Source organism: Oxyura jamaicensis, chromosome 5 (assembly GCF_011077185.1).
Source record: "Oxyura jamaicensis isolate SHBP4307 breed ruddy duck chromosome 5, BPBGC_Ojam_1.0, whole genome shotgun sequence".
NCBI lineage: Eukaryota > Metazoa > Chordata > Aves > Anseriformes > Anatidae > Oxyura > Oxyura jamaicensis.
The window spans coordinates 6,392,967-6,416,580 of record NC_048897.1 but is presented as its reverse complement, the minus strand read 5'-3'; positions in this window follow the sequence as shown (position 1 = coordinate 6,416,580).

Sequence of the window (23,614 nt, the reverse complement as noted above, 5' to 3'; positions counted from 1 at the left end):
CCGAGGAATCTCACTCTAGCATTTGGCTGCAGTGTTTGTATCTGCCCTATTGCTGAACATACTTAAGTACAAGTTTGAAAATTACATTCCCTGACACTGAATTGTAAAACAGATATGCAAAAATGGATAGAGTTAATGTATCTTCTAGTCGTTATAAACTACCTAGCAACCCACTTCAACCTAGAGTAAAACAAGTGCTTTGATAATTAATAGTTAGCCACTAGATTAATAGTTTATGAGTAATTAATACCACTAACTTCTAATAATCCACCATGAAAAACATGAGACATGAAAACATTGTGTGGTTCAGTCTGTAAGAAGAGCAAGAATGCCACCATCTTATAGGGGAGAAAAATTGAGGAGCTGAGGTTCCTATCTTGTAGCAGTGCCAGAATGAATTAGTTCCTGTTTGGTACTTTAAGCTCTAGACTGTTCTGCTTGAGAGGACTCAGTGAAGAATAATTAGGGATGGATGTACAGTTCTGAATAAAATCAATTTTGGTTTGAAATAAAATCACTGTTTCAGAGCCAGGAGGGCTTTTTTTTTTCAGTCAGAAAGTTTAGTGAACTTTTTATTTCCCTTCACAAGACATCTTTCTTGCACAAACATTTCGAGCCCATTTTTCTCTCTTCTCACAGGCAAGATTCTCCCTGAAACTAGTAGAGTCTTCTGCAAGAGAAAGAGTTTGAATCATCCAAGCTCAAATGTGCCCCCAGCAGAGTTGGTGGAGTTAGGTCTTGAGCTTTAGTGACTGCCCAGTAATGCCCGTCATACCTGAACAAAATCTGAAGAAACCATTTGTGAGACATTGTAAAAGAAAATGGACGCTCTGAAAGGCTGGAAAGGACTTGTATCTCACAGGAGAAATAAAGTTCAAATGAAACTCAGACTTGGAGCTTTAAGAGTAGCAGCAACAGCAGTTAATGAAAGATTAGCACTAATGTTTTATTCCTTCCCTCAAATCATTGTTGTTGAATGAGGGAGCCCTTTCAGAGGAGAAATTACAAAGTGTTTGCCTTTAAAACACTGCTTTTAATAGAAATCACAGACCTTACTATAACATCCGAGGAACATTTTATAAGTTTCTGGGAGTATTTAGAGTATACTTTGTCCTTTTAGTTTCAAGTTCTGCCAAATGTGTGCAATGCAATATCAAGCACTTATAAACCACAGTAGAATTGCGGCAGCCTTCCTACACAAGCACCTGCAGGCAAGGGCACTCTGTGGGGCTTTTTCTGACCCAAGCTCCACAACCTATCCCCAGCTCTATGTGGGATGTTAATCCTCAGTGGCTGAAGCAGCACAGTCAAAGAAAGGAAATTGGATGAGAATGGGAGAAGCCAAAAGAGCAAGGAACTGTAGTGCCAGCACACATTACAACTCCTGACCTAATGGGACTTGTAATGGCAATAGCAAATAGCTTGTATTTGTTAAAAAGATTTTGTCAGGAAAACTGAGGTAGTTTAAAGTTTATGATTCCAGTTACGTTTCTGGGCAGGTGATCAACAAAATATGGCCAGAAAAATATGACTCCTTAATGGCACCTAACAAGCAGTATGGGTTTTGTTTTGTTTTGTTTTGTTCTTTAAGTTGGTACTTCATGTCTTAATCTGTCTGGATGTGTTTTGTTTTTTTTTTCAGTGATCCTTCTGTGTTTCACTTTTTTATATAGTCTATGATGATCTTCACCATAGCAATGTTTTTTTAAAAAAAAAAAAAAAAAAAGACTCAGGTGGAAGATTTGGTTTGAAACTAAAACTAGCCATTAGTCAAGCCTACTTATCAATCAGTCAGACACTGATGTTACACTCTAAGGAGGTAACAGGAAAGAGCTGCAGTTACATATTTCCCCATGGAGATGAACAATCTGTAGATTCAATTGTTGTTATGATACATATTTTGCTTCATAGGTTAATAAGTAAGGTTTTGTAGGTTAACAAATAAGACTTTTCATCTGTACAGTAAGCTCAAACTGATCACCAAAACAACGACACAGAATTTTAGCAACTGCTTTTGTCTGTTTGTTTTAAGTTGGACGTTTGATAATCATGCTAACAGGTGAGCCAATGTGGAAGCCAAGAAGAGAACATGTTTTTGAGTCAGAAATCAAAAGCATCAGAAAATGATGCTCAACCTGGAAGGCCAGCCTAGCACTGCAGCATGAAGTCCATCCAGAACAATGTGTTCATGAAATAAAGTTCAGAAAAATGTATGTTGGAAGCAGTTGGTGGAAGGTCAGCTTTTCAGAGGTACTGATTGTCTGCATTTCCAAAATGGAAATGTAGAATTTCAGCACTTCCTGAAATGTGATTCAGACTGAGATGTAGCTGCATTGCAGTTAGATAATAAGTGGCGTAAGACTTGAGCAGTGCTACCATACAAATTAAGAGCTTAGTCTAAAGTAAAGGTTTTTTGTGATCTCCTTTTCTCCTTTCATTGATCCCCATTAAAGCTGAAATTAAGGCTCAATTTCTGTCCCTGTAGGCTGAATTTGCCAAAATGTCCTTATGAATGTTCTATGAAGAAAGCAAGCTAGGAACAACTGTAAAATTCTAATTACAAAGAGTAATGAAATCATTCACCCTTTATATAGTTGTCTTATATATGGTACAAGTAAATAATCAACAAATGTGCAGTAACATACCATTATCTGTTTCCCCCTGATGCATCTTTTGGGAGTTCTGCCATCAATCATTTAACACCGTCTTCTGCTATTCACTATCCAGTTTTTCTGTTCTTCTCCTTTGATTGACTTGACTGACCTTGAAGAAAAGGGTGGACCTGAAGAAGATGACAAAGACAATAAAAATGTACCCAATCAGAAAGAGAGATTAAGACTGCTAAAACTGAAAGGTGAAGCAGCTGAGATCTTTCAGAGCAGTAACGCATTCTTAGAGTAATTGGACAAGGTCACCGGGGTATTGCAAAATTGGATCTCATGATATAAAATGATATACTGATGAAAATCTCAGGCCATTATGCAGCCATGTCTTGAATTTTATTTTAAAATTCATCAGCATCTTCAACTACTGCAAAACCAGGTGCTGAAAGGCAAGTTGCTGAGATGTAGCATCTCGTCCACCTCTTCTGTCTCCTTCAGACATTGAAGTGACAGTTGACAGTCCTGATGATCCTGCTTCCACATATGTATTCTCCCTGTCATCCTTGTCATCTTTGAACTCTGGCATGCCAGACTACTATTGATTTTCCACTTAAAAACACAGGAAAAAAAAAAAAAAAAAAAAAAAAAAAAAAAAAAAAACACTATCATAGAAAGTGTTTCCTGCTTTATTATTATTATTATTATATTTTAGACTTTGATATCAGGAGATGAATGAGCAAGATCATATGTTGCAACATACTGTCCTTGGGTAAATTTAGACTGTGTAATTCCTAAGCACACATCCCACCCACTACCCTTAAATTAATTCTTTTAGGAAAAGCTGTCTTGCAATCTGTCAAATCACTAGCTCTCACACTTTTCAGGAATGCCTACCCAGTGGGTAGTAGGATATGTTTATATCAGGAAATCCCCCTTTGCATATCTAATGCAACAGAAAAATGCATCTTAGTATAATTCTGTTATTTATAGCTATGTAAATGAAAGCCAAGGAGGTTTAGATAATTTATAAGCTGCTAATCAAGGAAAAAGAATCTATGCACAAAACCCATGAGCTAAAAAGTTTGTTCAAGTTAATGGAAGACTTGGTATAGCTCATAAGGCCCCTGGTTAAAATATCCATGAAGATACTTACACAATACTGATTGCAGTGGTATTTTAAGCTCTGACTTAGCAAAGACTCAAGCATGTGCTTAACTTTGTTTAAATCAGAAGTTCTACTGAATTCAGTATGGCTAAATGACGTAATTTTAAGTCTTTGAAGCCTAAAGGCCTTAGCAGGTAACCATAACTGAAGTTCAGGGAAGTGACAATGCCAGAAGTCACATGAAATCTCTCTGCCTGAGTCCTGGGCTCCCTGAGCTTCCCACACCTCTGGAGTCGTGCAGCACTGCTATCATCACAGCGGTTGCTACCCCCAAGCAGCAAACAGGCTCTCCTTTTGCAACATGTTGCCTGCTTAATACAGAGAATAAAAAGACAGAGATTCCATCAGACCAGATTTCCCACAATGAATTAACAGCAGACTGGCACTGGACTATTCACTGCTTTGTAGACACTGAAAGAGCGACAGGAATTTCTAAGTAAGACAGTCTTCAGCATTCATTGTTAATAGGCATATCAGGGTTTTCAGTAAATATTTATGTAGTGGTCTACAGGATTAGAAATCAACACTGACGCTTCCCTTTAAAGACTGAAAACCTCAATTGAAGCAATGTGAAAGATTTTACTATACCATTGTCTCTCCCCTGGACTGTTAGCATTTAGCGGTGTGCATGCTGACAGAGAGGGTATTGATTTTTTATTTTTTTTACTTCGAACATTTCTTCATAGAATAGAAGCAACAACAAGGAGTAGAAAAGAAATAATAGTGATTCTTGTTTTCTTCACCAGCACTTCGATCTTACAAGTTTAAGCAGTAAAAGAAAGGAATAGTCTATTCCACCCCAGTCTGTCCTGCTAGAGAATCCACATTTCTATGTCCTTGCTATTACCTCTCTGTCTTGAAACCACAATTGGAGTATGTGCCTACTGCCAGCATAGCTTTAAGCTTCTGATATCTATTCATGGGTCCTTGAGATCTTTCAAAATTCCTGTTGCACCATGACACATGCAAGGAGAGAAAACTCTACGTGGAAAAGTCTATTTCAAGTAGCCTAAAACACTTCAGGAAGGACCACAGAAAAGCCAGTCTTGGATCCAGTAGAGAAGTTTAGTTTGTCCTAAAAGGGTATTTACAATTGCATGTTTTTTTCCCCTATATGTTATTGTCTAACGATAATTCCATTGTTTGCATTCAGTCAGTGTCTTCCCTGTGAAGAATGTCTTGGCCATTGACATTTGTTTTAGATTTCTCTTCATTTATTTTTAAACCCAAACAGCTTGATCCAAAGCCACTGAAGTGAATGGGAAGTCTACCACTGAGTTCAGTGGCCTTCAGAGCAGGCCCATATGGATCCTTGATCATCAGCTGATACAAATTTGCCTAAAATGGATGGCCACATCTATGCTGTGTTGAAAGAGAAGCCTCTCGAATGCCTGTGAGCCTGTTTTTTTTCCCCTTTCCTGCCTGCCTGTGTTGATTTACCCCTTGGCCAGCCTGGGAATACATGGTCCTGTAGATGCTGGCAATGGTGCTCCGGTTGTACCTCAAGCCATGTCTGGTCGCTCACCCTGCAGTGGACAAATCATTCATCCCCTGGAGCAGTCGTGGGGCCATCCTTTGCAGGCAGTATGGGTATAGTCAATACAAGCGCACCACTTCAAATAACTTGGTCACATAGAGCCGTGTGACTACAGGCTAGACTGCACATTAAATGTAATAATTCTGTCTGTGTTACGTGTGCTAAGGAACCAGGAATTTCCCAAACACTGACAAAGCAAGCATTAAGAATTAATCTCCCGTGTGGGCTGTTTATGTTGTAACAATCCCAAACTGGTTTTATGCTTTCAGACGCAGCCACTGTCAAAGACGGGAGCACAACTGAGTATATCCAGCTACTTCATTTCTGATGGAAGTTCTTCTCTTGCTGATGTTTTGGAGGTTGTTTGTTTGTTTGTTTGTTTGTTTTCACAAATCTTTTTAAAATGTTTTGGTTTGTTAAAATTTGTGAACTATGCATTTTTCCTGAGTCAGCTACCAAGCACTGGCTTTTAGACAATTATCTTGCGACAGCGGCATCTCAAGACCCTAGCAATACCAGCACTCTGAAATGGACAGGTAGTTTTCATGTGCAGCTTTTACCTCAACCTAATCTGGACCGCATGCCATACAAAACAGTAAAATGCAAAGTCCAGAAACTCCTATTTCATGGGATGTATTCCACTGGTCTGGTTTGCCATTCACAATATTGGCCTCTTCTGCAGAGTGCAGGTGCCAGAAGGCTGGCAGGTAAGTACCACATGAGGATCTGGCCCTCAGTGCACTGGATTTTCCAGTGCCTCTGCCATTTTATCAGGGTACAGCCTTTCTGGCCAGCACAGATGAGCTATGTTAAATGTTTTATGATTTTCTCAACCAAAACAAGCCACAGGGGCTACAGTGAAAGCTAATAAAAGGGAACAACAAGATACAGATAATAGAGTTCTGCATATCCCTGGATATGGATGGAGTGTCTTCAGCATTATATCATCCCTTTCCTCCATGTGATAAAAACTAAGGTGGAACCAGAGCTTTCTTTTACAGCCCCTTCCTTTAAAGTATGGAATGTCAACTGCAAAAAGAGGAGAAAAGATGTTAATTAGGAAAGCTTAATCAACAGCACTCCAAAATAAGTTGGTGAGACTTTATATTTTTTTGCCTCTGTACATAGGCACAGAGTAAACAGGTTAATCAGTTTAAGATTCTTGTGTAAGGTCACAGTGCTCGGTATGATTTACTGGAGATGAAATTTGGCAGGCAATATGTTCATAATATGATCTAATCATGTTTGGTAGTGTGGGGAGGGAAATAAAGAAATTGGCTGAGAGGACTGCTTAAAAATTGGCAACCTTGCAAATACTGTGACTTCTCTATGGAAATCTCATCAGAATGATGAGCCAGCCAGCTTTTCAGAGTCTGTCCAGAATTTTTCCTTTCAAAATATTTGTGCATGAGTGATAATGGATACCTCCTATTACTGGATGGCTCTTGCAGTGCACTTCAGGACTGACCTGAAGTATCCCCTGCTATTTCGCGTTGGACTCCAAACTGCTCTGCCAAAAAGCCACGCTCCTCAATCTCTCTTTTTCTCTCAGGTCTAGGGTTCATAAATCTGTTGGAATATTGACACATAGATGCAGTCAGGCCACATGAGACTGTGTAGTGTCCTTCCCCCAGAAATGACCAGGACCATATATTTCAACAGATACAGACAATAAACTCATTTGGATAATCTGCTCTAGCCCCCAGTCCCATCCTGTTCTCCACTGATAAAGACTAATTCGAGTCCTAAAGTGTTTATGGTTTACCAATTGCAATCCCGACCTCTGGCTACCTACTGGTGTGTCTAGTAACCCTTTTACGCTTGCTAAGATTTTGCTCCCAGGGGTGTGCTGTGGAAAAGATCTATTATGTCCATCAGAAAAAAAACATTTGTTCCTTCTCTTTCTTCCTTTCTCTCAGGCAGTTTTGACCTATACACTTTGTTTCTCAGACATAATAGCTTAAATTTCTTTCTCTCCATCCATAAGGCACCTCAGAAAGGGCTGCAGGGAAGTCTAGGCCACCAGCTCCTCTCTACCCGCTGCTTTACGCTCATGGAAATCCACTTGATTTCTGCCCTGCAGTGGCCATTGCTGTTCCAACCCCAGAGCTCCTCACAGCTCACACGTGGCTACCACTGCCCCCTCCTGCTGCAGCCTCAGATGTTCCTGCTGAACTTCTGTCTCCACCTGTGCAATTCCCCATTATTTCCAAGGTGGGCCCCCCTGTAAAGCAGTGTGAGCAATGGTGCCACATGCCATTGCCTAATTTTACCACAGGGCTCAGGATTTCTTTCCTCTCTTTGTGCACTTTTTCCAATATGCTCAAATACTCGGGGACGAGGTCCCATTGCACAATCACTGGAAGATGTCTGAAATTTTTGCACCAAAATAATTGGTCACATTAAAAATGAAAAATAGTAGCACTGCAGTCACTAAATAATGATTCATCACTCTGTAACGTTTTGGCAACGTGACAAAGGGCAAATGTTCAGGAAAAGAGAATATTTTCCCAGTGTTAGTAAGATGTTCAACAAAATAAATACAAACTCCCTGGAGATCACTGGCAATAAACATTTAATTTCAGCCTCCACAGAAATGCATCACAGTTGCTATTATTTTCTGTAGTTCCCCAGGATAAGGAATCTATCCATGGAAGATTAATCTCTAGATAGTGGGTTTCCCATGAAAGGCATTCACCTTTTCTGTAGTCTCTTTGGACTCTTTGGAAACCAACACAGGGCCGTTCTGAACATTAATTGCCATTAATTGTTTGGTGCGGGGTGCAGCCTTGGGCACACACTGCTAGAGAGATTCCTTTAGCCTTGGAAATTGCCATCGATTTACCCATCCTACCTGCTGTGTAAAATAACTCCTAATTTATGAAAATAGCACTAAATAGGTAGTGGGGCAGTGTAACAGCGAGCTCTGTAACACGTTCTGTGAGGACCTTTACTTGAGGCAGGAACCCCAGGCTGGAGCAGCTCTCTGTCTCAGGCAGGAGCCCTGGTTCCCAGAACTGCTCCACCAAGGAAAGTGGGCCCGCTGGTGGAGCAGCAAGTGCCGGCCAGAAACGTAAGGTGTTGGCCACTAAACCCTACCGATATCCTGGCTGAGGGAAATGCTCTGGGAGGATGGGCTGGCTGCAAGTGTTCGTCAGCTCCTTCGCGAGAGGGAGAGGGGAAGTGGAAAATCCCTAACATCAAAGGTTATGGTCTGTAAAACTGAGGGATTCACAAAGGACAGGAAATCCTAGCAGGTGAGAGGATCAAAGAAACATGTTTTCACAGCAGAAGGGATTTTCTTAGCGTGGGGGAATAGCCAAAGTCAAAACAAACTGTTCTGTAGCAGGGAAGAAAAGAGTGTAAGGAACATTGTGTCTGAAGAACAAAATCGTTTTCACCAGTTGTTTGAGTCAAATGCCTCTCAGAGAAAACTAAGATACAGGTATTCTTACAAGCATGTTCGATACTGTGTCCACTACTTTCTTGTACTTTTGCTTTTATGTAAGTCATTGTATTCTGCAAGGTTTTACACCCTGAGAGTTTACCTGCCCTGCCATGGGAGTTGCATTCCCAAGCACCCTCGGGCAGCAATACCAGTAAGATGCCACTACCCCTGTGTCCCACGGGATGGCAGCTGCCAGGATGCCGGGGTGACACAGCCACAAGGACACTTTAGGCACGGTGGTGGCTTGCCAAAGAGGGTGACCCAGTGACAGTACCCTCTGACACACAAGAGGAGAGGGCACCTTACGGGGAGCTCCGCAGTCAAAAGAGGTGCTTGCCTTCATGTGGTGCGATGCTTCCATCTGAATGGGTCCTTAAATGCCTTCTTGAACATGGATGGACTGAAATAAGTTCATCAGTCATGGCTGCAGTATCCCCAGGGCGAGAATTGTCATACCAAGACCAGGTTTTAATTGATCTATCAAACGTGAGGTTTGCCAAAGCTCCAGAAGTGTAATATTGTATTCCTTGTATTCCTGAAAGAAGGGATTAGCAGCTGTTTTGCCTTAACCTTTGCTTTTTCCGTCCCAACTAACTCAGCCTCTTTAAACAATTTGTTCTTGTGCAATATAGGGAAAAGTTATGATTAAAATCACATGGCTAATAAATACAGCACAGTACGCAGGAGGAGGAAAATTATTGATTAGGCCAAGTGATACAGCTGGAAAAAACAGCCAAGCTTTCAAGCACACAAGCGTGAGTGAGCCCAGAAGGCTGTCAGTGTTTCCCAGCCATATCATTTGGTATAACAAGAGCTATTTCCTCTCTCTGGGAGCTGGCCCGGGTGGATCCTCTTGGGGCACAGTCTGGAGAATGCACTGAGAGAAAGGGAGCCCACCGAGTGTCCCTAGCACCCCACTTAAAAATTGCCACAGACTTGGGGGAAAAGTGCCTTGTTATTATCCAGTTACCTTGAAATCGCTCTTAATTCAAGCCAGTGTAGGATCAACTAGAAATAAAATATTTATGCATGAGGTCCAAAACAGACTGTGCCATCAAAAAGTTTATAAAAGGTAAAATTAAAGCAATGGAAGGAAAAAACACGCTTAAGATTCAGCAGGGAAGCGCTCCCTCTTTTGCTGCCCCTCTCTTTCTTTCTGCCCTTCTCCTGGCGGTTCAGGGCAGCCTTTCCCCACGCTCACCGAGCAGGGATGGTCTCATTAAGCTTCCTTCTGTGTCCTCCCCTGCCATACATGCCTAACTCGGTGCTCGTGACCTTACACTGAACCCCATCCTTCACAGCAATCTGCACCTTAAGGAGCGTGCTTGATACCAGCATCTCTGTGATAACCGTGTACAGCTCCTCACCGGATTTTTGCCTGAAAGCAGACATGAGGGTAATTAAAATCTTTATGACAGTAGCTAATTTAGGGTTGTTGGCTGCTAGGATCTTTCTTCTAAACATACTCGGAGAAGTTTCTTGCCCTCGTGCCTTTTAAGAATTAATGAATGCTTGCTCACAGCGCTGAGCGAGGACTTGAAGAGCCTGCATCATTTTTTACTTGAGGGGCTGAAACAGATGGGCTGACAGAGGGATTAAGCTAAGGAGTGCCTTTGTATTCGTAGCCCAAAATGAGATGCCCAGGCTGCTGGGGCTTTTGTTTCTGTTTCAAATCCCATTTTTTTTATAACACTATCAGAGCAAACTCCCATTGGCTTCCATTACTGCTGTCAGTGCCCACCTTCCTATGGTCAAATCTTGGGGTGGCAAGTGTGGCACCTAGATAAGTCAAATGCAAATAGCCGAAAAGCTTGGTTGAAAGAGCCCAGGCAAGGCGTTTGGGTGTTCAGTGCCTCTCTGTTAACAGAGTTACAGACAAAATCTGCAGGATTCTGCTTCCTTAATAAGGAAACACCCACCTTTTCTTGAATTCATGGTTAATTCTCAACATAACCGCTAATTTCTGAAGGATGTATGGCGGAGGTCTGACTACTTCCCGCCTAGGTAAAACACTATAAGGCAGCATCTGGCAAAAGCTTTCCCTTCGTGTCATTGTGTATGAGATAGGCAAAGCAGACGGCAGAAATGGTTGTTGTGACAATGTGCCTTTGCTCGGGACCGCCAGTGCTCCCAGAAGGCCCCGCTGCCTGAGCAATCGCTCTGTTTTGGTTGTATTTTGTTACTTTAAACATTCTGGGATGCTTTGAGCCCGCAGTCGGTCACACGGCCGGCTTCACAGGGCTGAGGGGGAGACGCAGCTGGGCCGCTTGCCACTTGGTGACTCTCCAGCCAGAAACTCCTGCCTTGGCCGCGGCTCTTCTGTGACATTTCCTGAGCTGCAAGGAGAGGCAGAAAGGTGAAATGGCAAAAGGAAGTGCAAGGGGAGTCTGTGCTACTCTTGTTCCTTTCTGAGATGGATAAAAAAAGGCCCCAAAACTTAGTCTCCTGCTCAAAAAGGCTCCGTTCTCTCCTTATGTTTTAGACTTTGAAGCATCAGAAAAGTCAAGACTCATCTTTGCTGCTTTTTCGTGTGAAACTGTATGGATATCTCTGATATTGGCTGCACAGAGCAGGCTGAGCTGAATCTTTAGAAAACTGGTATTTTTGTCTACAGCTGTCTGTAGGGAGATTGCATTAAAAATGTACTAACAAAACCCAGCATTTTAAACAGCCTAGATAAAATTTACTTCTTCTCTCAGTTAACCATGCTGTACCTTTATCAGAGATATCATAATCCTATTAGCTCTCAAGCTGTGCATGCAGTCTATCAGGAAAAACAGTAGAGACAAGATCTGATATTTTTGTGTCCAAAATATCCGCTGAAAAATTTGCTCAGAATATTTGTAAAATGAAAACATACAGGACTGCTTCATAGCTAGGAAAGGAAAAAAATAAATTAGAAGACATGGGCCCATTTGTACCTCTCCTGAGATCATCTCCAGAAGCCAGGAAAAGAGCTGTTTTTTCCTCGAGTAAGCTCAGCTCAGCTCTTACCACGGTGCCACGGCCCGGGCTGTCCTGAGAGCCGTCAGCCTGCGGCTGTGAGCCCCCCGTGCCGATGGCAGCCCCCTCACTGAAGCGCAAGAGCTTGTGGATTTCCCTGCTCCGGGCCTGTAGGCTGCTTTCCAGATCTAGGAGGCACACAGCTGACAGACAGTGAAAAACAAAAGTATTTCAGCCTTCAAAAGACGTTCCTCTGAAGGATAAAGGCTCTGATCCCACCGACTGCTACTTCAACACGTTGTGTTCCTCCTCCATGCGAAATGTTGTCTCAGGGTTGTATCAGGAGATGGTGTTAGAAGTTTCCACCTGGAGCCACCCTGATTTTCCACCCTGACACCGCCTGATGCAGACAGTCGAGCTGTGTATGTGTGTGTGACACAGGCAGGCGAGTGAAGCACTGGCACCGCGTTGTCCTGATGGGCTGGCATCAGCCGAGAGCCCTCGTCCCGAGCAGGGCTGTGAGAAATGCTCTCAGCTGAAACACAAAATCGCACGGAATGAATGTTACACGCTTGCAACCAGGCAGCTTGGTCAAAAAGGATCCCTTCGTCTGGAATGTACCTGGCCACAGTTCTGAGGAAACTTGGATGAAATTGTGAAAACCATAAACTGCTTCTTTTTGTTTTTTCTTTTTTTTTAATTTACTTGGAAATTGCTGAAACTCGGGGAACACAAATCCACTGAGACAGAAGCAAATGCAAGAGGTTGTCATTCTTCTCATTTACCATTGTACTCACTTCTTCCCGACGCCTTGCCAGGACACACATCGAGAAGCTGAGCAAGTCCTTGAATGAAGGAACACAACTCCCTTTCTTTCTGCACAATGAAAGCCGGTATATTTCTGTGTGACACCAGGCAGTTATTCATCAAGGATGTTCTTTGTACAAATGAGAGACTTTGTCCAAGAGGACGATGGCTGCGATGCTGATAAAGCTAATAATCTGCAGCTTCTATGCGATGGTTTTCCTTCTCGCCTGTCAAAGGACTTCACAAAGGATGGCATTCTTATCCTGTCATTATAGAAAAAGGGAACTAACGCAACAAAGAATGAAGAATCTAGCCCAAGATAAGTCAAGGTAAATCAAGGGGAGAGAAATAACCACTGTTCTGATCCTGTCCCCCACGATCAGCTCACCCACAACGATGCTGAAGGTGAGAGTTGCTTCCTCAGCCTGGTCTTCGGAGGGAGGAACTCACAGCAATGAAATTCCTTCTTCTCCCTCCCTGCTGCCACTACTGCTCACCCCTTCTTGCCACCCTGGCACGTGCTTTCTCCAGACCCTGAGCAGCCTGGACACAGAAGCAATATCAGCAGGAGGGACAGGTTGGACACGACTTCCTTTGCTTTCTTGCACCGTGGTCAGTGCTCTGAGGTGTGCCTCAGGCACCGTGTGCCATACGCGGGCAGAGACAGCTCGCGGGCAGTACGCCTCCTCCTTACGACTCCTGGGACAGGCTCACAGCAAGGGCCTCAGCGTGAGGGCAGAGGGGAAAGGCAAATTTTCAGGAGGAAAAAATTGGCCAGTCTGGGGAAGGGATGCTCAGAGCAGCTGAATGAGAAAAAGAGACGGAGTCATTTGCCTGAGATTCAGATATCATTCCCATCGGGTGCTGAGGAGCGGAGTCTTATGATGTCATCTTCTTAAATTAAAAAAACAGTTCTACACAAGTCGAGAATTGCTCTATTTTCGCAAGGAAATCTGTCTGTTTCACGACGACTTCCAAACTGTTATACATAGATCATTGGGAAGCAGCAGTTCCAGGGCCCGGAAGCCCAGGCGCTGAGCTTCGCGAGGGAACATCCTGTCAGCACATTTCTCAACAGGCTGACCCCGCGGCTTCGTGCAAGTACCCTTGCCAGGCCTCAGCTCATCACGACAGATAATGAAAGAGAGAGGCTGTGCCCAAATGGGTTACGGTCTCTCTAGCGCAGACACTTCAGAGCCCAGAGGCGTGAGGAAAGGGCATGACTCATGAAAGATCTCAAAGGAAGTTTGTGGCAGAGGTACACGCACATTAAATTCAGATCTGCTGAGCTGAAGCCGGTGTCCTGCCTGCAGCAGCCCCTGCCTGCAGCTGAGCGCTTTCAGACCCCGTTACCTATCTCTCCTCTCCAGATGTTTGCTGGAAACTACTGTGCCATGGTGGCTAGAGGGTGAGATCCACAGAGGAAATAAAAGCCACAAGAAAAGCCTCCTTTGGGGCGCTCCGGGTGGAAGTCAGAAGGTTTACATATGGAAATTATCTGTTTGCCAGGGACTCAGGGGTTGAAGGGAGACCTGTGAAGCGTTGGCGCCAGGGCCAGCGTAAACTGGGACAAGACCCAGCGTATCCTGAACACATACATCATTTTCAACAGGGAGCTCTCAAATAGCACAGAGCCAGTCAGATGTCACCGGAGAAAAATCTCTGCTCTTCAGGGGCGGGAGGAATCTCTCCGTGACTCAAGAGCGGACGGCTTGGCAGCAGCAGCTCGGCCAACTCCTGTCAGTGGATTAACAAATTACGCAGATATTGCTCTCCGCTTTGTATTTACAGCACATGACTGGAAAGAAGAAGGCGCAGTCGGAAGGGATAATGTGAGAAGAGCTCAGTTTCCACATGTAGTGTCAGCTGGACGGCCAGAAGGGAGTCTGATGAAAGCCAGCAGCCTGCAGCAGGATGCTGCCTGTCTGTCTACCTCTAGCGCCTATACCCTGGTGTTTAGGGGCATACGATCCCGTCTCCTCATCCCAGATAAGACACAGTGTTATAAGCTACTGATGTTTCCCTCTAATTCCCAACGCTTAAGTTAATGCTGAGCCTGTGTCTTTAAGCCCTGTTTGTTGCTCCTCTCGTTGCCATAGCATTTAGGGTTTCCATGTTGGAGATTTCCTTTTTTTTTTTTTTTTTTTTTTTTTTCCAGACATTACCCCATCAGCACAGCTCCAGACCTGGGATTCCAGCCACTTTTTGGCTAAGAGGAAACTAATTCTTGTTGCTATAAAAGTATCAAGCCATGTAAATGCCTGTGGCTCGGATCTAGGTCCCTGTGTCTAGGAATAGCAGCACAGCTCTGAGGGAGTGGGAGAGGAGAGGAGGGAGCACACAGAGCTCTGCGCATCCCATCTCCTTCCTCTGAGTCAACCTGTCCTCCCCAGGCCAGGAAGAGGAATGGGCCTTCCCAATCTTCCAGCACAGTAGCAAGCCCTGTTTTTTGTTTGTGTGTTTGTTTTTTGGCGTGAAGGACGCTCGCCTCTGGGTTGCACCTGCCTGAGAGGGCCGAGGCCACCGGCCCCACCGGCAGTGCTGACCCACTGTGAGGTCCTGGGCTCAGCCGCAGCTGAGAGAAGATGTCCTCCACTCGAGAATGCGATGACTACAAGACAAAGAAATTGTTTGGGCCGGATCCAAAGCCCAGGGCAGCAGGAGCTCATCCAGCCTTTTCAGAGGTGCCGCTCCCCATTAGATGCAGCCTGTCCATATGGAGTTGGGGCGTGCGGTGGGCACGGGACAGAGCGTGGCACCAGAGCCCCTCCCTTGTGACATCCCACCTTTGCAGCCGCATAAATCTGATTCAGGTCTGCTCTTTGCACTCAGACATTAATGCTGCGCTGAAATCACCACGCTGGCCAGAGCTTCTGCTTGCCTATCCGGAACACAGAAGTAATGAATGGATATTTAATTGCCGTAGTAAAGTGTCTGCTGATACAGGGATGGAAAATATGAGCTAAGCACTAAGTACCACTAATATTAAGCTATTTCTTACAGCATTGTTAACACTGCTTCGTGCAAATCATTGCTATTGACTCACCCTGGCACACACATTATTTATGCTGCGCAAAGTGTCAATCTGTCACATTGCAGCACAGGTTGGAAGAATAAGATAAAATGCTCTGGGGAATACGGCATGAAGCCTTAACTGGCTCTGAGTAACAGCTACCTCTAATTATTAGCATTATGTGTTCTATTAAATTACATTAAAATATTAAAGCACTTCAGCTACTGTATTATGTCATTGTAGTCCATCAGATGCAGCAGTGCATACCAGTAACGTATCAGGAAATTACATAAGAAATGGAAATAATTTAAAAAGTGGGGAAAAACGAGTTTGAAGCAATACTATGACATAAAACAGAACACTTTCTACAGTGCTTTTTTATAACATCCTATTTCATGTGAAATTCTGAACACTTTTTTCATTCCAATTCTGTTTGCGAGCCTCGTGGACCTCAAGGAAAAACAAATCCAAGGCCTTTCTTGAGACTCAAACGGGAAGCGTGGTGCCAAATTTGAATGCTTTTCCTGGTTCCTACCCACTTGTGTTTTCTTGCGGTTTTGGATGAATACTTCCTGTCTTATACTCGTGGGCTATGTTGCTGTACAGGCAAAACCTTTGAAAGAAAGGAATTTCAATAAAGAGCTTGTCGGCCCTGCTACCATGATTTATTTTTATTACTACTAGCACTAGAATCTTTTTTTTTTCTTTTTCTTTTCACTTTGCACATGAAAGGAAAAAATGTTACTGGCAAAGGGGAAACTGATAAAATCCTCAGGGTGAAGGTCTCATATCTGAACTTTCTTGAAAGCCCAGGAGAAAAGAGGGCTGATGGCAGCAAGATTGAGGGAGCTGAATAAATCACAGCCAGGGAGGCAGAAAAGGTTGATGAGCCGTACCGTCCCAGCGAGCCGGCATCCCCGGGCCCCGCTGCCAGGGCACTGTGTGACCGTGCAGAAACTCGCTGCAGCAGCGGCAAGGAGCCACTGCTCTGAAAAAAGCCCAGCCAAGTGCCCTGGCTTCCCCATGGAAACTCTTCACCAGAGGATGATAAGACCTGATGCAGCCCAAAGCAGGTCTGCAGCAGGATAGGGGTTACAGGTACATGTGTAGGGCAGCCCAGACAAAAGGACAACGCAGTCCCTGACCTTCCTGACAGATTCCCAGCCAGGGTTTTTATTACCTGAATGGCCCACGGCATTGCATCTCTCCAGCTTTGCCAGGATCTGTAATGAAGTCTGCTCAGCTGGCCAACACGGAGCGCGTCAAGTAACTGGAAAAGAGCGAGTGCTAAGCAAGGCGATCTGGATCTCATCCTGCGCCGGGCTCCCCGGCAGCTAGTGAGCCTGCCCATTTCCAGGCAAGTCAAATTAGAGCCCGTGGTAAATATTATGGGGATAAAAAAGCATTTGGAAAATCAAGATGCATGTTCAAGAAGCGCTGTCTGACTCTGTGCAGCAGAATTGTGGTTGTGAAAATCAAATCACAACTTGGGAAAAACTTAAGCTGCGTGTAAAATCTTAGGGTGGATCTTAAAGGATCCTAAAGAGGGTCTTAAATAAGGATCCGTGATGCCTAGAGGGTCTTAAATAAGGATCCGTGATGCCTAGAGTTTCACAAAGATTAGAGACGTACAACCACGTGTGGAAGATGCACATGGGAGATCCCTGGCTCACATTTCCTGTTGGTGCAGGGCTCTGCTGTTACCCCTCGGGTGATGTGGGGTGGGGGCAATGCGGGGTGCCCCTTCTCTTGCCTGAGCTCCCTTCTGTCAACCCCAGGGTGCAGAGGGTTTCTGTTCCTGCCCCCTCACCAGCCCACCTAACTTCCCAGCTAATTGCCCCCTCACCTGCCATGCTAATGGCCAAGCCAAATTCAATGTTCTGGTTTTCACCGATAGCAACACCTCGGACATTGAATAGCAAAACCCCTCTCCTGCCACAGCTGCCTGAAGGGAAGTGCTGCAAGCAGCCAGCTCTCCTGGAGCAAGGATTGATTTCATCTGCTGATGTTTTATTTTAAAGTCGCAGACCCCGGCTGATGTCATGCTTTTGCCAATTACACCCCTGTCAGCACGGTCGGCCCCGTCCAAGAAGAGGGGGTGTCAGGGGCTCTGAGCTCCAGGAAACATCCCAGCTGGCTCCTGGCTCCCCGTGGCTTCTGGACGCGGTGCACGCGTGCATGGGAGGCAGTCGCTGTCCCGTGTCAGAGCTGACATCCCAACCTGCAGAGCTCCCACCACGAGGTCTGGCTTTGATTGTGAGGTTTGGACTTCCCCACTCGCCGCAGGGGCGCCGCTTGCATGACCCCCAGGGCCCCTGTTCTGCCTGGATGCAAAGGAACCTCACCTCCCTTGTTTCTGGGGCTCCTTTTAGCTCAACGCCACGTGCACGAAACGCTTCATCTGTCTTTGTACCCTTGACCTGATTTCATCTGGGGGGGGGAGAAGGCTGATATGGGCCAGTCGTGAGAGGGCTGAGCTGTTTGCTTCTATGCTGGCATTGTGACCATAAATCTTGGAATAGCTTGGATTTAACTAGTGGTTCCTAGCTGTACATTGACGACATTTTAACCACTTCCATGCATTGCAGAGCATTTGACTGTGAGTAGAAACCCTTAGATTCAACCTCGACATTTGAACATAATAAAGCAATTAGGACGGGTGTTGCACATTAAATATTATTTTGCTTCCTGAGCAGAATTCACAAGATGAGCCTGTCTCCTCGCAGCCTGAACATCACCCTCCCACCTAGCGAGTATCGCACCTTCCTCGGCTTTGGCAGCAAGGAGATGGGAAGCTCCCAAAGACCTCGTGGGAGCTCCTGAGGACCTGGACTGCTGCAGCTCCTGGAGAGAGGACGGTGCTACCGGGCGCTTGATCTGCTGGATGCTGCTCTCTGCTTAGCCCTGGAACAGCCTGAGTCCAGGAAGGGTCTGCTCACATCCACTGCAAAGCTTGAAAAAATGAACAGGTGTTATTTTCTCCATGATGCTTTTGCTCGTTGGTGCTGTCTCCTGTTATCTCCTTGCTCTGTTTTATTGTGTTTTTGTTATTTTGTGACTCAGTGGAAAGCCAGCGCCTGCAATGGCTAACAAAGAGCAGGAGGAAGAGAGCTGACTTCAGTAACTCATGACCGTGTTTGTTTTTCTCTTCTTTGGGGGATTTGTTTCATGACTCTTGCTGAAGTGTTTACAGAAAGTTTGACAGCTAGGCAGAAAGTCATTTGCAAGGAAACTGGGATAAATCAAAACAAAAGCGTTGGTCGGTTTCCCAGAGGAAGAAGAGCTCTTTGTAATGTCCGTGCTGCCCTTCCTCTCCACCCACAGGTTGGGGGAGCTCAGATGCGACAGGAGGGAGCAGAGCGGGGGTGAAGGCTGGATGAACCAAGGCTGGATGGAGGATGGAGGAATTGGGGAAACTCGTGTATTCCCCAAACCCTTCTGCTTTTTTCCTTTCTTTAGTTTGGCGTCAGTGAGAAGGCTGCACGAATCAGGAGTTAATTGCGATGTCAGTGAACAGCGACAACAGAAATAACACAGCTCTGCTGTGCTGATTTCCTCAAGTGCCCCCCAGCTGCTCCCAGCTGTCCAGAAGAACCTAGAGGCTGCTTTAGATGTCACCAGATAACTTATGGTTACAGCACCCCGTTCTGCAAGGGCAGAAACCGCGGCACGGGCATGCTGCGTGGCTCCCCTCGTGTGGCAGGGAAATGCAGCAGGGCCAGCCGTCAAAACCAGTCCTGACACTACCTGCCTGGCAAACTGCTGGGTGCAAGGAAACCTGAGTGAGAGGGCTTGCTCCTGTACTTTTCTGTTTCATTGCTCCTGACAAAAGCCACGCGTTGTGCCGCACGTGGCAGGTGCTTAGTCCACTGCTCGTGCCTCGGCCTGTGCCGGCCTGAGGCTCCTGGAGGAGTTGAAATACATTTGGATGTAAAAAAAAAAAGTGTTATGGTATTTTTAATAAAGCCTATTGAATAAAAAATGGTGCTTAGATATTGGGTAGAGTCGGCTCCTGCCTGCAGTCCTTAACCTCTGAAGGGTACGTGCCCACTGCCATTTAAATCCCACGCAGTAGCTCTCCCTTCCTTCCTTCTCTTTATTCATTCCTTAAGAGAATGCTAGTTAAATACCAGATAAGTAAATACGTAATCAATGAGACATTTATTGAATGTTAATGCCGTGTTTAATAAGGCTTAGAAATTTAAATGGGTCACATTAAGATGTAGAGTGCACAGCAGGGAAACTTCTCAATGTCACCAGCCCCGGTCACAGAAGAATCATGCGCTGGGGCCTTCGAAACGGGGACAGCTTCGAGACTCGGGTGCGAGGGGCTTCTTTTGTGTTCTGCCTCTCGCCCCCAGCAGGAGGGCTCCATACAGAGATGTCTCCACTGCAGGATGGCCCACGCGGGGACCTCTGTGGCTGCAGAGCCCCAAGCTGATAAGCGCAGTGAGCCTCAATTTAGGGCGGCCATGCAGCATGGCAGTATCGCAGTGCTAACAGCCCAACCCGGGGCTTCTGAGCCCAGGCAGCCCGGTATTGCAGCCAGACCGCATCCAGGCTCCACTGGCCCACCTCCAGGTTGGCTGTCCCTCCGTGCACCACAGCAGACCCTGTTTGTTTTCTGCAGTGAAGGCTGAGAGCGCCGGTCAGTAACTTAACAGCTGGAATGAGTAGAAAAGTGTTACAATAGGAATCGCAGCCGCAGGCAAGGCTGCCAGCGGAGACGTCTGCAAGGTGGAAATCCCATCACCCGAGTCACTCGAAACAGGACAAAAAAACGCTGGAGAATGCGGAGCAGGAAGGGCCCCCACAGGGAGGAGAGGAGCGCACCGGCACCGGAGATGGGCCCATACCTGGGGAGACAGGAGAGGGACCAGGACGCTGCTCCCTGCTGCCCACATCTCAGCCTCGCATGGGGGCAGAGGGTCCCTTCATGGGGAGGAAACGCCAGGGGAATTAAAGGAAAGGTCCAGGGAGTCCATACATCGCTTTCTTCTGTACCTTCCCCTGTGCTCCAGGCAGCCAGGGGGGCTCCTCTGTCCTTGGAGGGGCTCCTGCTGCCCCTGCAGGCAGCGCAGTGAGAGAGGTTATTAGGGGCCTGGAAAATGGCTCGCTGTGTAAGCCGGCCGTGTTCCCTGCACCGCCTGGAGGGAACCTTACGCTGGCCTTACGCTGGCCCAGCTGGGGCTCTTACCCTAGGGCTAATCAGAGCGCTTTCACCGGCCCTGCAAAAGCCGCACCTTTTTAGGACTTGCTGAAAAGTTTAAGACGTGTCCTGGGTGTAGTTTTGCTTCAGACACTACATTTTACGAGCATGTTTTAACTTCCTCTAGCAATAGCAGCTCTACCTTCAGGCTGGCCTCATTTCTCCAGGCAAGTCTGGTCCACCCCAGCCTTCAGCTGGGCCCATCCCGGGGCTACCCAGTGCCTGCAGGGGGCATTAAGGGGAGGAGGACACTGTTCACAGCGAGATGACAGAGTCTCTCCTTTAAGGCACTATCTGTCTAATGATGCATGTTTTTATCAGGTCTTCAGGGTTGCTCAGGAGGTCTGTGGGCTGTGGTCAGGGTGGTTGGCTCTTCTCATACACCGGTTTGGGGTTTCCCCTCCCTCTTCTGTTCCGCTGCATCGGGGCAGGTGCCTGGACTAGCTGTGCCAACAGCACTGAGCAGCGTTCTCTGCTCACGTGTTTCGGCAGCCAGGAGGGATTTGCTATCAGTGCATATGGCATGAAAATTGCAGGCAACGGGATCTGACCCTTCAGGATGCCCCTTCAGAAAGCAGGGGCATGCACCCGATGCATTATTTATCCTCTCACACGGCGATTACCTTTCATCTCCCTCAGCAATTTCACTTGAAAGCATTCCTTGAGCCTCTTTACTTCCTGGCCCGGAAAAAATGTGCTTTGTGCAATGGATACAGACGCCATCCCCAGAAGGGATGGCAGGCTGGGGTCAGCCGCTCGCCACGGCATGGCTTGGCCGGGCCGGACCAGCCGAGGGTGTTCCCCACACCACCAGCAGCGAGGCCATAGCCTGGCGTTGGATGCTCCTGTGGAAAATCCTCCCAGCTGAGCCATCTGCCTCTGTCGGGGCTGGGCTGGTGCAAGGGGTGCTGCTGGCAGAGCGTTTTGGCCCAATTCTGTCACGAGAGCCCGCTCCTGGGCACCCTGGGCACCCTGAGAACATCGCTTCCCATCTTGGCAGCTCACCTTTAGCAGGGCTGAGAACAAATCCCCTGCCTGGCTGAGCATCGGCAGGCACCTGACAAGTCTTATGAACACTTACAAGAGCCAGGCTCAAGAACCCAAGCACTTACTCATTTATTGCCTTGATATTAAAAGTGGAGTCACAGATATTAAGAACAGGGAGAGTCAGGGTACCGGGGAGATAGGATCTGTGCTGTATACGGAAATTGCTCGGCTCCGTGTTCTACGTGGTGCTTCAGATTGCAAAAAGAGACCTCAGGAGCCCCGTCTGTCAGGGAGCTTTTCTGAGAAACCAGAAGCGGAGCCCAAGCAATAGAAAAGCTTCCCAAGTCTCCCTGCTCCGGGCTGAGACATGTTTGTAAAACACTCCCAGAAATTGCCCTGCACCTGAAGGGCAAGGTCTTAACGCTCACCTCCCTGCTATGAAGTGCCTTCTCCAGCCCTGCCTCCAGAAGTAAGAAGCGAACCCTGCCCTTCAGGTGCTGGGATGCCTCACCACAAGGGATGCTTTTAGGCTGAGATGCACAAATCCACCTTGACCGAGCCACGGCCAGGCACACGTGTGGAAGGGCACACACACCGCTGTTGTGTTTGTGCAGAGTGCTCCTAGCGAGGACGCAACGTATGGTGACACTAAGCACATAGCATCTCTGCATACCAAGCGTTTGCCAGCAGAGTTTATTCCAGGAGTCCCACCCTTCCCCAGGAGAACCAAGCTGCACGGCCAGCAGCGCTGCTTTGCTGGTAGCCCTGCATCCGTGCTCGAAGATTCTGCAGGCACAGCTCTTCCCTTTGCCAGGGGCAGAAGCGAGGCACGCCAGCAGCACAACCGAGGGCTGCTGCAGGTGGGCAGTTATCCAGTGACACAAAACACAAAGGGTGGAAGCACAGGGGGATGGAAACATGCGGCACTGAGGAAGCAGGAGCATCACTTCCCCACCTGCAGCCCCTTTCACATCACCAGGGCTGAGCCCAGCCCCGCAGGTGCAGGCACAACGCACAGCATGCCCACCTGCACCTCTCCTGAGGGCAGCCTGGGCTGGTGCCTTGAAAGATGGTAATAAGAAATGGAGGTACCATTTTTGGGAGCTCATTGGCTCCAGCTGACTGCCAGGAGCCAGAGCTACTAAATAGGGGTGAGCAGGGGTGTTGGAGGGGAGCTGGTGTTGGGTGAGGTGGTGGGAAGAGAGAAAAAGAGGGCAAGGGTGATCTAGAGAAGCTCTCCCAATGGGAAGGAGCTGTGTAAGGGGCTGTAAGAGGGTATAATCTAGAGTCCTGGTGCTGCCCTAGAGCAAGATGCCCCTACTCCTGCCCCAGCCAGGATCTGGCACCAGAATTTGGAGTGAAGGAAGGACTTGGTGTGTTGTGCCGCTGGGAGATGCTCACCCTGCTGCCATCTCCAGGGGAGGAGCTCACGGCCCTCCGGAGCCTGGTACGGCACTCACTGCACTCGTGGACTCAGCACTGAGGTGAGTGAAATGCGGGATCAGGCACCTCCCAAGCCAGAGGTGCTGGGTACTCACAGCCTGGCTGCACAAGGCAGCTAAAATCACGTTAATTTAAGAAACAACAGAGGGAAGCCAGAAACTGTTGTCTTTCCCCTGGCTGGTGTGCTGGGTCTGCACAGCGGCCCCCTCCCCCTTCCTTGGTGCAGGCCTGAGGAGCTTGCGGCGCCCAGGAACCTGTCAGCGGGGCGGCCCGGGGCCGCAGCCCTGCCGTGGGGCTTTAGGGACGCGGTGCGGCGGGAGCCGGGGGGCTCAGCCTGTTGATCGCTTGCCGGGGCCCCGCAGCTTCCCCGGCCGGCGGCGGCGGCTGCAGCTCGGCCCCGGGCCCTGCGGGGGGCGCTGGCGCCTCACGGGGGCGGGCGGGGGGCTCGGCGCGGCCCCA